Genomic DNA, 14773 nt, shown 5'->3' with positions numbered 1-14773 from the left:
TCGATCGCCCAATGTAACGTCGCATTGTGAAAAAATGGCGTTTAATGGGTAATTCACTAAACCCACTGGTGCGTCTGGCAGAATATCCGAGCCGTCAGGATTAGTGATTTTCAATCTTAAAAATAATAATGTTTCAGAAAGGTCCAGATAATGATGCCCGCTACCATTTATTATGAATTCTATCGGACCTCTATCGGTTATTGCGGATAAAGGTTGAATCTCTATGCGTTGGCTCTCTTCGATAGAAAGCTGGGTCATAGGGGCCGAGAATAAGTCGAGCTCCGTCATGGCGCATTCGGCCGATTTCTCGTGTAAAAGAGCCATGTCTGATTTTTTATTTATTTATTTATTTTTATTTTCAGTCAACTCTAAAATATGTCGCGAGACCTCGCCGTCGACCTCCTTCCTGCTGATCTACTTTCACCAACTGATTTCCTCTTTTTAGACACTCTTCTTTTTTTAGACTTTGATACACGCTGACCGGGCGGTCGTTTTATGGCTCTTAGAGATAGAATGGCGATTCCTGACCCCTCCTGACCTCCCGAGCCTTCGCCTGCTTTCCTGACGGCTCTGCTGATCATGTCCGAAGCGATGCCCTTAGCGGCGGATGCTAGATGAGGTTTAGCGACGTTGAAACCCTTTTTTACCAAAGGTATTATAAAGCGAAACAGTCTCGAAAAAACCGACCCGACTCCTCGTCCGTACATGACCGGGGCGCCGTTAAAGCCCGGTAATCCGCCCACTTGGTTCTCGTAATAAGTTACAAAACGCCTGGGGTCAGCTCTGTAAGTTAACGAGGCCATAATGACGTTTTAACAGGTCTGAAATGGAGCGTGAGTAGCGTCTTACCGTAGGTGAGACTACCTGTTTATTCTGATCAGATTTAATCTCCACGTGTATGTTTTCAATATGATTCTTAGCCACGGGTACGTAATGGGGGATGTCGTATAAGCGAGTGATAACATCTCCATATTTCCCCTCTATTTTAACCGCTCGTAGCAGAGGCGCGTATGCGTCACCTACGATCTGCGGAGTGATGACGTCGATATAAACATAGAGATGATAAAATCCCGCTTTCAGGTCGGCGGGGAATGGGGATATTTTTGGGCCGGGGCCTGCCGTAAACCATTTACCAGGTTTCACACCCAGCATGAAACACAGCGGGGCTGTAAAATGCAGGCGATAGCGACCGCTCCCCATCCATTGGAAACTCTGTAGGGATCTATTAAAGCTCAGCCCGACGTCTAATCCTATCTGGCGAAATTCCTCATCCAGAGTTTTCATGAGTTGGTCTTTGTCTTCATAAACACCATATTTTAATTTTACTTTATGCTGGGTAAACGCACTCAAATCCATCTCGGCGACGTCGCCTCGAGTTTCGTGTTCCCAAGTGTCTATCCACCTAAACTCGGCTCCCTCTCTTGGTAGGTTATGCCAGGAATGCGAATATGAAACATCAGTCAGCGCCACTTCCCACGGACCGTCGAGGACTATATGCTTGGCCATGTCAACTCGAAAACTTGAACTCGTATTATTCTTAAACACGTCGCAGCTGGCATTCGAGGGTAGGGTGATGTAGAAAGCCTCTCTGCTTGAAGGTTCCATCGCGCAAATGACTGTGCATCTTCGAGTTTGATTTTTTTATACATTGATCAAATCCCCGGCTCTCACGTAGCTGTTGAATTTCTCAGGCCAGTTTCGCCATTTCACCAGATAATGTTTCACCCCCCTTATCATACGCTCTCCCAGAATTTCTTGTATCTGAAAGACTCTGTCTTTAGCGACCTTTACTCTCTGTAATTCTGCCTCGTAGAAAGTACCCTCTAACGCTTCACCGTCATAATCCTTTAATTTATACACAGGAGGAAAACGCGGTATGCAGTCGGATACCGTAAATATCTCATCCGTAAAACTCTGTGTATATTTTTTCTCAAAAACACCTCTCAGCTTGGATATTCTCACCAGGTCGCCCTCTTTAAAATTCATCTTTAATTTTTTCTTATGCCGTAGAGGGAACGTACCGTAGAGGTTTTGAAAAACTTGAGAAGTGTTTGCGGGAGTCACTTGCATAGGGGTCATTTTTATACTAGAATGGTATGTGTTATTATAACTTTTGATGAAATCCTGCAACACGTCGATGTATCTAAAAGTGTTTTTAGCGGTAAAATAGCGAAAAGTTTGGATATAACGTCCGATTATATCTCTCGACCACGCAGGCTTTCACATCGCTGGATGTGCTGAAAAGCGTAATGTTATTTTTTCTCATTAGAGTCTGGAAAGTTTTATTGTAGAATTCACCCCCTTTGTCTGTCTGGAGGAAACGAGGAACCCCGCTGTCTTTTAAAATCGAGGCGAAGGCGTTGGTTACTTCTGTAGCAGATTTTTTCTTTATAGCTCTTACATAGGCTTTCTTAGAAAAAACATCGATCACCGTCAGTAAATACTTGAATCCGTCGTTGTACGACGCCAGTTTTTGCATATCGCAAAGATCCGCTTGAAACTGGCTGAGAGGTCTCGATGTAAAAACTTTATTTCGTGGAAATCGCGTTCGGGCCGTTTTATGCAACGTGTACGCGTCTTGTTCAGCTAGAAATTCCTTAACCCTCATGAGTTTTATTTTCCGACCCGTTTCGTTTTGTAAGGCCTTATGCAGCCTCTGCACCCCGCCGAAACTGGCGGGGTGTGAAGGATCGTAATATATTTTTTTCATCAGCCTATCGAGGTTTTGAGACATCTCTAATAACTTTATTCTTGATCGGAATGAGTGTTTATGGCTATGACTCGCTCTCTGTGTCTGTGATGTATACTATTGTCGTTTAAGGTGTGTGTGTGTGTGTGTGTGTGTGTGAGAGAGAGTTTTATGATCTGTTTAGCTTGACGCAGAAAAGTGTTTTATGACCCCTGGTCTCTGTCACTGTGAAGGGTGATGGACGTTTGGGAAGTGTCTGTTTTATGACCCTTTTAGCCTTGTCCCACGTTTAGGAAGTGTAACAGTTTTATGACCCCTCGGTCTTTAGTCAGTGTTAAGTGCTCAATTAGGATTTGATTGTTTTATGACTCTTTTATCCTTGGTTTTTAGTCAGAGTGAAGTGTTCAATTAGGATTTGGTTGTTTTATGACTCTTTTACCCTTGGTTTTTAGTCAGAGTGAAGTGTTCAATTAGGATTTGGTTGTTTTATGACTCTTTTACCCTTGGTTTTTAGTCAGAGTGAAGTGTATAGGTGTAAAAAAGAATATCCTTTATTTTGTTTTAACTCATTTTTATTTATTTTTTTATATAGAAAAGATTATACATGAAGAAAAAGAAACATTCACGTTTGATTACTTTTAAAGCTTGTATAAAGAATACAATGGCATTTTTTTTTTTTTTTTTAAACATACAAAACATCATTATTTGTTTTTTAAAACATCATACAAGAAAAATCAATCACGATTGTAATATCAGCAGCGTTTGATTACTTTCAAAACTTGTGTAAGTAATACATTACCATTTCTATACATTACAACATCGTGAATTTTCCTAATGTCGTTAACTACTTCTACAGAATGATTGTTTTTTATAAAGATAACCATAATATCAACAAACAATGCGTATAGTGTAAACATATGATGCATGCCCATTTCTTTTTCACTTAAAACATCAATAATCTTACAAAAGGTAGTGACTGGGGAATTCACATTCAGCTGTAATATTGCCTGCACAAGCTCGTCCCAGTTTGCAGAACCGGTTACAGATTTAATAATACACATAATCTCTTCAAATCTCCTTACATCGTCAGGTACACACATGAAATTCGATTTAAACTTTAAAGCGTCGTCGACTCTGTTTTCAATTACTTTAACCACCAGTCTCTGCATCTCGCTGCTCACCAGATACTCGTGCGCATACGAGCTCAATTTCCGCAGGCAGTTACCCATCTTCTTCTTCTTCAGACCTCGTTCCCGTACCAAAAGTTCACAACTTTTTCCAAGCTTCGGTTCTTTGGCGTAGTTTCGTCCTCTCCGGTTAAGTCTTTCAGTATCTGTATAAGCGTCTCTTCGATGTCCACGGTGGTTCTCAGCTCATGCAGGTAGGTCTCGGACACCCCGCGCAGTTTAACCTCGTCCGCTGGTGACAGACTGTTCGCTTCCAGAAAGCGCAGAATGGACGGAATAAAACGATCAGTCCACAGTCTCTTCCGCACTTCTTCAAAGTTGTCGCGGAAAAAGTCATCCGTAAAACCCCACAGACACTCGTGGTGTTTCTGACTAGGATGGTCTACGATACAACCGTAGCAGGTTTCTTCTCGGTAGCGATACACGACTATAGACAACAGCCTTGTCACCACAGTTTTTATCGCGTCCATATGAACACGGGAAAGCCATCCGTCTGTCTCATCACCATCATGACGCAGCGTAACCGTCGCGCACTCACAGCCCTCCCAGTCGCATTGCTGACTTTCAGACATTGTTGAAGACACAGAAGTTTGTGCTGAGTCGCTCGCCAAGACACCGCTGACATAAAGTCGGAAAACGTATCGGATGAACGAAGCTGCGAACTAGAGGGATTTAAACTGCCCGCCTGAAGAAGAGGCGGAGCTAGAAGAGAGCGCGCCTCATCACGAGCTGATCCCTCCAATCACGACTCTTGTGGAAAAGTCCTGTGATTCGCTCCCCGAAAACTTCGTGCATTCTGATCCAGCCGTCGATCGGGACGCTCAGAGTCGGGTGAAATACACCACACTCTGTGTTGAAACGCTCCACGGTCACCGATCCCTCCGGCTCGTTCTCGCTGGTCAAGCCCCAGCTCACGCGGTAAAACCATCTACCCGTAGCTGCTGCTTTTGTTTCCCATATTATTCTCAGTCTTTTCTTCTTCGATTCGCTTTGCAGCACAGTCTTTGATGTTGTTTCATCGACACGAGTTTCTTCTTCTTCTTCAATTTCGTGCCAGAGATTTAAGTTCTCACTCTCATTTGCTGGTAAGGCTCCTTCAATCTTCTTCTTCTTTTCTTTAAGTAACTTGAAAATCATCAAGCTCAACACACCCCAGTCGCTTGAGGTGATCGTTGTTTTTTCAACACACGGATTGAATGTTTCACCTTTCTCCAGTTGATAGAAAAACATCTCCCCGTCTAAGTATTTAAACACAAATCTCCACTTGCGCCCCTGATCCAGACTCAGACGCTGAGTTCGACGCAAATAGATTACACGTTTCTTCGGAGCTCTAGTCAAAGACGACTCATACACAGCCGTCAAAGGCAGCTCCGAAATTATACCCTCATAAGCATTCATTTTCACTGATATTAATAAAACAAAAACACTAAGCACCTACAATCAACTTCTAGCATCAACATTAAAAATGAAACGATGTCTAATGCATAAGCATCGTTACACCCCCCTTTTATCGAAAACTCCAAGCCATAAAAAATCCTAAAGGTCATCCAAAGGTCAACTCAAAGGTCATAAAAGGTCATAAAAGGGGCAATAAAACTGTCTAGATTGAGTTTGACGAAAGGTTGTTAGGTACTATTTTTTGAAGTGTCCCAGGTGTTAGTCTCCTCATTATACATCACACTATCAAAAATCACACAAACATCGAATTTAACAATTTAAGCATGTATCATATAATTAATTGAAAAGAATAGAAAAAGGAAACAAATCCCACACACCCAAAAAAGTCAAAACAGTTAAACAGAAACATGCATCTCGCATAGCCATAAAGTTTCCTGGGACCCTATTTAATAACCATGGCTACAGCACTCAAAGTGTGTATAATATGATCACTTATTTTTCCTGCTAAATGTTTCTGTTAATTAAGTCTCTCTATATGGCAATGCTGTTTTCTATATGACTAGGACACAGAAAGAGATACTGCGGTTTAAGATCCTCCATCTCTTTAAGGATTTTCTTCTCAATATTCTTCAGATCCTGTTGGAAGTTTTTGATCAACTTTTGGGCTGATGGCTCAGTAAAATACTGTTCCTTGTAGTGTCCCAGAGGCATCTAAGCAAGATAGATAGGTCAGGGGCAGAAAGGAGTTAAAACCTAATAGGCAGGTAATCAACAGTAAGATTTTGTGCTGGATTTAATCATTCCATCTACAGTACTGTAGTTAACTTGAAACCTACAGCCAACATGCCTTTTATTTTGAGGCTGCTTTGCAAAGACATATTGTTTACACTTTAAGTGTTTCATTGAAGTGTTGACTTACTGAGGTTTCTGGAAATCGTCCTAAAAGGTATGTGAATGCCACTTCAATACATGACTGGTGGATATCCGGGAGTGTGCTCATGATCAACTCAGTAGTGACACTGTCCTTGTCTGTGGGTGGAGGCTGGCGCATGGTGCAAGGTGTGTTGAATACCCATGAACAAAAGTCAAACTAGAGTATAGAAGGGAAAAAAGCAAGGAAGAGCACAATCACATCTAGAGCTTTTAGTGTAAATTCTGTAAGATTTATTTTCCTAAGAAGCTACTGTTATTTTAAATGCTGGTTTGATTTTCTCCCCTAATTGCCTCCTGCACCATGACTGAGAAATTATCTTTGTGAATTATTTGCTTGCTACTGAATACTGCAGAGTGCTGATGTTACTCTGCAATAACTCTGCAAAATATTTAATTCTGCCAAATCAAGATTTTTTGAGACAACCTTTACCTTTAATACATAATGTGGTGGTGAGCTGTACTCCCAGGGCCACTCTTTCACAATTTGAGTCAAAATTATGCTCGTGTCATCAGAAAAAACTCCACTAATTGTAGTATCTGATCATTCAGTACCGACTTTGTTGTATTGCTAAATAATGTTGCTGACCCTAGACCTGACCCCAGATTATTACACTGCCTCCAGAGGCTTGTGCAGTCAGCAATATGAATTTGATTGTGGTTGGATGAGAAGTATAAACAAACCATTCCAACACCCTATTGGTTGGTACGCGATCCATTGCACCTGCACATGACGTCACATCACACACTCCAGCAAGGACGTTTAAATAAAATAGCATTTTCCGTTGATAAGGGTGTGATAAGGGGCCAGGGGTAGCTCAGTGGTTAAGGCATTGGACTACAGTTCGGAAGATCCCAGGTTCAAACCCCACAACCACCAAGTTGCCACTGTTGGGCCCTTAAGCACGGCCCTTAACCCTCAACTGCTCAGATGTGTAATGAGATAAAAAATGTAAGTCACTCTGGATAAGTGCGTCTGCCAAATGTCTAAATGTAAATGTAAGTATACTAAGATGTCCGTGATAGAGACTCAAGATTCGAGCGAAATGTCACAACCAAGCACCAGCGAGGAAGGTAACAGAACCAGGAAGGTAACAGGAATGATATATATATATATATATATATATGTATATATATACCATACAAGGGTAATTGTTACTAAGCCTGCCCTGGGTACACAAATTGTCTTGTATGTTGCCCTCACAGATTCCTGCAGCTAAGCTTGGATGTACATTTACAGTATATACAGGTTACTGATGACATCCCTCTATAGTTTGACTTTTTGCACCATTAAAATACTTATAGGCAACTACTTATCATATCTTCTTCTCCATAAAACATGTTAATGCTCAGTAGTACACATATATGGTTCTTTAATGTATTTGCATTGTACTAAAATGCATTCTTTTTCAATTGCCATATACAGTATCCCAAATCACTATGGCCGTTAAAAAATACAACAAAAAAACAACACATTTTTCTTTTTTTTATTATTACATGTTAGTGCAGTATATAGGCCCGTGGCACAGCCTAAGCTTTTATCCTTAATGCTTTTCTCCCCTCACGTTACTTTTACTTTTATACTTTAAGTAGTTTTGAAACCAGTACTTTTACACTTTTACTTAAGTAAAAAGCTTGAGATGATACTTCAACTTCTAAAGAAGTCCTTTTAAACCCTAGTATCTATACTGTACTTCTACTCAAGTAATGAATGTGAATACTTTTGACCACATGACCTTTTTCCATTTCTCAAAAATCCCATCTTTATTCTGTCTAACAAACTGAAGCCTTTTTTCAATTCTTATGGCCATACTGGCTTTTATTCCCAATCCTGTGATTTTAGTGCAATTGAACTCTTTTAATTTTACTCTTAAACATAGCTTTGATTTCTACTGCTTCTACTGTTTTTCCCTTTAGTGCAACTTTATCATAACTTATATGATAAAATTATATATCTGTAAGTTTAAGTAATCTACGTCCATGGATTTTCTCTTCTGACCACATTTTCTCTACAAAGTTCATGGTTCAGAACTATTCTTCCAAGTTTTCATAATGTGTTGGAGAGTTCTTAATCCAATTTTAAATCCTCTTAGTTGTTCTCTTTGCCTGGTGCAGGCCAGTAATTTGACACTCCTGAAGGGACTGTTTTAATGATGAGTAGCATATTCCAGTAAATACTTTTATGGCAGAATTTCCTTTATCGTTACTACACATGGTCATTCAATGTTATAAATACAAGTTTATAAAATAATACAATAGTAATATGTCACTAACCTGTCCATTGTTGACTGCTGCATGTTGTGCAGAGCTGGTGAAGATAATCACACTCAACAGCGTGATCAGTTCCTGTTTTTTCTGTAGTTTATTAGGCAGCCCTGTCACACATGAATTATAATCAGACTTAATAGTAATAATTACTCTGTGTAAGGATACATTCTGTTGAATACAATGCGGTGTTACAATTTAGATAATTATGATTGTCATGTCTGTTTTATTAAATAACCGATTGTACAATGATTTTGTTTTATTACAGTACTTTAATTTTTATTTAATTTTGTTTGGTTTTTAAACCACCACTGTGCCAAAGTTATTTACAGGACACCAGTATTATATATTGTTTATTCAGGTAACCAACCAAAGTTAGAAGCTTTTGCAAAACCTTCCACAACCACATCATTAATCCACGCCTGAAGTTCTGAATCCTGCATCACTTCACTGTCACTTCTGTAGTATAGAGACACTATGCTGGAGACAAACCTGTAGGTGAAACAGAGTAACTGTAAATACTTGCTGTGTCTCCAGAATCAAGCAAGCATAACATAACATTGTGGTGTAAATTAATTTCACTGCAAAATAACGAAAAGAAATAGGAGCTTTAGAGGACTGCCTTGTGACTGGATTCTTACTTCTCAATGGAATGCCAGAGCTTTAAGCTGTGATCTCTGTAGAAGTATTTATTGAGTTCAGTAACATCACGGTCTTTGAAGTCACAGGGTGGTTGGAGAGAGCGGTAGGTCAGGAGGTCATACTCCCTCCCAGACAGCACCAGCAGACCATCACCACCTGTGGACACCACCTGAAGGGAAAACATGTCTGTGTGTCTACTACTGATCTACATGGTGCCTGAGAAGTAAGGTATGTTTTAATGGCCATGTATTGAAAAAATATGGTAATCTAAATATGTTGAAAATATACAATATAGATAAAATGTATAGCCCACTGTGCAGCTTTAGGGAACATAGAGGTTTTAGTATTGTAAAGAAAATTAAGTATTATTCTTATTGGATCCTGATTTTTCAGACATGCTGTACTTACATAGCTCATTTCTTGATTATGTACTTGCATTTAAATCCATTAACGTTGTCAAATATTTTCACCTCACTTCAATCGATGTATTTTCTGTAGCTGAAGCATACCTGTTTAAAGATACCATCTTTAGAGATCAAGGTTGAGCGTGCACGGCAGTTTATCTCCAGGGTTCAGATGAGGAGTGAGCAGCTTAGACAGAGAGGAAGAAAAAAACTTATACCAAACTATACCTGAAAAGTTTGGTATTAGAGAAACTTGTTTATACTTTCCAACCCACCTTGTATAGAGGGTGGACTGCAGGGAGTTGACGCAATGTGGCCACACAGAACACCTCTGCTATAAGATGAGTCCGCAGCAGGTGCGACAGAACCTCAAAGGTCTGAAATTCGGCATGACGGACCCACATTTTAGCCAATAGCCAGGTATCATGTTGATCATTGGGGAAAAAGATAGGTGTGTCCTTGGTAGGATTCTGTACAAGCTAAGAATAAGAAAAAGTAGGAGTAATTTACCTTTAATTTCATTAATTAAATGTTGCCTCTCATGAACAGACTTGGTGAAAGCATTACCTGTATGGCAATGGGAATAAGGCCTATGTCTGGATGTTCATACAGTAAACACAAAGGTGCTGCAATATACTGCTGCTTCCCATGGATCACATTCCCAGGGACTCCATCAAGTATAGCATAGTCTACAAGGTATATATTTCCAGCCTTTGTGGAAAGAAAGAGAATTTTTTAGAGCTTTTAAGATACAGTACCTGGACCTGGATGAATACTGTTGTACAAAGATTTATTTTTATGTTTAATTAATTTCATTGTATCACAGTGGGATTCGCACTAAGGTCAACCATGCTGCGCTCGTTACTTAATGGAATGTCCCATATCCCAAAATATGAAAACATCTGGAGTTTTTCAGCATGTTCCTTCCATATGCTTCACTTTATAGCCTTTAAAACAAATTCATGAATCCAGTGAATCCAAATTCAGTGTTAAAACGCACCTACTGTAGACACACCTACTGTAGGTGTGAATATGTATATGTGGTATCCTGTGATGGACCATACTGTATTATGGGTAACTAGGATAAAGTGGTCACTGAAGACAATATTAAATTTTTTAAGAGTGTATGGCATCCCTGCAGAAATTATGGACTATACTTCACCACTAGCTCTTTATCCAGGGTGGTGTTGGGGTGTAAGAAGTCCTGCACCATTTCTCCTTGGACGGCCAAGTTGAAAGGCAGTTTTCTGCACCTCTGGATCATCCAAGGATTTGCTCCATTCATGAACTGATGGCCAAAAAAAACATCCTCTGTCCAGTGTTCCTTGATGTATTCTAATAACATCCATAAAACATAAAATTAGCTAGCATTTGTATTTGTTGTTTACAGTTCAAGCAGGAAGTTTTAGATAAATGTTTCTATTCTATTTTAGCCAACATTTAATCCTTATAAGCTAAAATGAATGCACCTTCTTGGCATTAGAAATTGTATTGGGCCTCCTCTCACAGCCGGAGGCACAGAGAGAGCTGATTGGCCAAGCTCTCTCAGGGGGGCGGGATGGGAGGTACTTGCGCTCCCACATTAATCACGGCTCTACAGCCAATTAGGGGCGTCTGTGAGCTCGCGCACGCGGAAGGAGCGGCTAGCGCTTTCCTCCGAGTGTGTTACTTCGCCCCTAATGGTGCGTTAGCGAGCAGTTCGAAAAAGATGCGGTCGGCTCGCGTCACGTGGTTCGGAGGAAACACGACTGAGTGGTGGTAGTAGCCTTAATGTGGGAGCCCCCTAGTGATGGGGAGGAATTGGCCACGACTAGATTGGGGAGAAAATCGGGGAAAAAGAATTGGACAGGACTAAATTTATTTTTTTTTTTAAATAATAATAATAAAAAAAAAATTGTATTGAACAAGAATAGTCTGTATGTGTTTGATAGAAATCACTTGTTTCGAATAGTTCAAAATGGTTAGTTACTACACCTGCAGTGGGACTCTTAGGCAGTGCACAAAATACGTTGTCAAGATCTTCCAGGTCTTTCCATGATGTATTAATCAAACTGATCAGCTTCTCTAGAGACAGCTCCTCAAGTCTGAGGGTGATTAAAATAAACATTATATGTACACATTTGCTTCTGCATCTACAACAGTGCATGTGTTCATTCAGGTTTTATTTTATTTAGATTGATAAAACACTTTGGTAGAGATCTATAGATTTCATTTATATTATTTATATAAACTATTAAATTAATAAAAAATGTAGTGATGCTCACATTTCCTTCAAGTCCTTCGCCTTCCCAAAGTTGACGCGTACATTTAGGGGGAGATCATTTTCTGATTTGAAGTCTATGCATTTGGGAATTCCTGGTGCCCAAACTTGCCATCTAACACAACACAATTAACACATTTATTTCATATAAAAAAAATTAAAGGATAAAAGTATTCATTATCATGTTCATCCATAAGTTAGCATAGCGTTCTTTCAAATATAAAAAGGAGACAGCTACATTAGTTAAAGCACTTAGTCTAACTCTAAAATGTATTTCATTGTTAAATTATTTGCCTATAGTGTAATGCCTCCAATAAAGTAAAGGCAAAATTCAATCAGACTTCTGGTGCTGGAACACACCGAAAAGTTTTCTGTCTCTCCTGCAATTGTGCATTTCTATGAGCCAGCTCTTGGGGCGAGATTTCATCACACAGCCTTTTAGCTGTGAAAGAAAGAGAGAAAGAAACCAGACAAAATCGTCACCCTGAATTAGAGTGAAATAAAATCTTCTTTTTGGGGTAATTGTTTGGACTGACCTGTGCCATCACGGATTTCCACTTTATCATCCCCCACTAACCAACAGTAACAAGGGAAGGTTTGTGTTCTTTCCCCTCCTGATGGTGTGACTTTCACATAACTGCAAAACCAGCTATTGTTTACATTTACTTCCTTCCATTTCTCCATTTCCAAGCGTACAAGGAGCACACGACCCAGAGGAATCAAGCTATGAACTTTGTATTCACCAACCTGTAAAGGAATGTGATAAAAAAAAAAAGGGAAATACAATTTGTGTACTGTATATGAAAGAGAAGCAAGGCCTATTAATAGGGAGCCATTTCATAACACACTTTTTGATTGCTCAGTTAGATGCTTGGGTTATATCCTTAGTTGTAATCAAATAAAATAAATAAAAGTAGCCTTACATATTCAGGACAATAATTTCCTTTACACACTCACTTACTTGGCCCTTACGCAGACCCCAGCCATGTTTATCCAGCAGCTTCCTCTCACTCTCTCCATTCTCCCCCACCAGGGTAACGTACACATGGTTAATAGTATCTGAATGCTTTAAGGTCCCTGTAGTCACAGTCACGTGGTACTCCATCTGCACCCACACAAGTCTTGCACATGAAAAATATTACTAAGTTACAATATCTCACAGCTCCTAATTTTTTTTATTTAAATGACTGATTATACAAAAATAAACATGCATTTTACAATAAGAAAAAAATGAGTGAAAGGTTATTTGCAACTTATACAACAACAATGGCAGAAAATGTAATAAATCAAAGCATAGTACAACTTTTTAAAATCAATATTTACCCAAAAATCTCTGTTAGTGAAATCGTCTGATTTACTCTTCAACTCGTCCTTGTACTGACCTTTTGCACAGTTTATATACAGTAGTATTTTTGTTTCTGTTTCAGCAAACTGATATCGAACAGTTGACTACAGTTTTTCCCACTTTCTTGCTTTCTTTTATTAAGTACGTCCACCATTTAGTTCTCTTCTTTCTCTCTGCTTGGCTACGCCCATCACCCAAATCCATAAATTATTGGCCAAGGTATGGCATCATAAAATCTTCAGCAAACATCCCCTACCCCCACCATAAACATGTTCTCCTCCATGTTAATTACATATTTTTTGGTTTTGCATTTTTGTTTAATCAAAGGTAGGTTTAATGGACTTGCTGAAACAAGTTTGGGCTCCTTAGTTCCAGCGAAGGGAAATGGCTGATTCTTATGAACTCTGTTAAAATTGAATAAAAATATAATAATTACTGGAAAACACCATGTTTCTGTGTTTGGCAAAAAAAACAAACAGAACGCCTCACCTCAAACAGCTCATACTATTTGTTAAGCATGGTGATGGGGTGATGATTTGTATGAAAACTGGTTATATGACAAGTAAAGACTAGAAATGCAATGATTTATTTTTGTGTCCGACATGCCGATTCTGACAGCATCCACAAACATTTTTGTAACTTTTCTTTAATGAAAAATTACACTCTGTGTTTATAATAAGGTCCTGACTATTAAATAACTTTTATATTTTCTCCCAAGCTGCACTGAACACCCAGTCATTGGCCATGGCCAAAAGCTGTCCACTTCCGGTGACTGGCTGAGCAATTGTTGGATTGTTCAAAAACTAGTTCAAAAACTCTTGGTGTTGAAGTCACACAATGTTTGTAAGATGACCCTAATCCTTTCTTCTCCATTAATCAACTAAAGCAATAAAAGAAGAGTAGGTTAAAATTGTCCAGAATGATTTGTAAATATTTACATCATCGTTTCCAACCTTTGATTCTACATGTTCCTAGAATGTACAGTAGGGTGCACATTTTTTTCTCCACCTGGTTCCTAATTGCTGGTTCACTTTTTAAAGAAAAAACACAGATAATATATTAAAATTGGTTATGTTTTTGTTGTCACATGAGGTTTTGCTATTTTGCATGCTGATTAAAATTGTTCTCCTAATTGCCCCTTTACCATGATTTGCCTGAGAAATTATCCTACTCTATAACTATATTTACATTTGGCAGACACCCTTATTCAGATCGACTTACATTTATGTCATTATACAACTGAACAGTTGAAGGTTAAGGGCCTTGCTCGGGGGCCCAACAGGGACATCTTGGTGGTCGTGGGATTTGAACCTGGGACCTTCCGAGCTAAAGCCTTAACCACGGAGAACTATAATGCAATGGACAGATGCAAGGTTATCGCTGGTTACATCAACATGCAGTACAAAGGGATTTGTGGTACAACAGCAATCAATACAACAGGTCATTAAATTAATCAGTTCTCAGAGTGTGGACCTTCGTAAAGCACAACGTCTTAGGCACTAGCACTACAATACAATACTTTAGCATATGGAATCCTATTACAAATTGAAGCCATATGGTATAGGGATAAATAGATGTATTCAATCATTTTGTTGAATGGATGAAAGCTTATACAACAAATAATGGCCCAAAGGTTGCGGCTGATTACTATTG

The 14773-nt window shown here is 39.3% G+C and overlaps 1 pseudogene; it reads right to left on the bottom strand.

Annotated features, from left to right (window-relative positions):
- Window positions 1-5805: 5805 nt before the first annotated feature.
- LOC128528987 (hydroperoxide isomerase ALOXE3-like) lies at window positions 5806-12880 on the bottom strand (annotated as a pseudogene).
- Window positions 12881-14773: the final 1893 nt, after the last annotated feature.

Source organism: Clarias gariepinus, chromosome 1, assembly GCF_024256425.1.
Source record: "Clarias gariepinus isolate MV-2021 ecotype Netherlands chromosome 1, CGAR_prim_01v2, whole genome shotgun sequence".
Lineage (NCBI taxonomy): Eukaryota > Metazoa > Chordata > Actinopteri > Siluriformes > Clariidae > Clarias > Clarias gariepinus.
The sequence above is the reverse complement of the archived record's forward strand: the minus strand, read 5'-3'. Positions and strand labels throughout refer to the sequence as shown.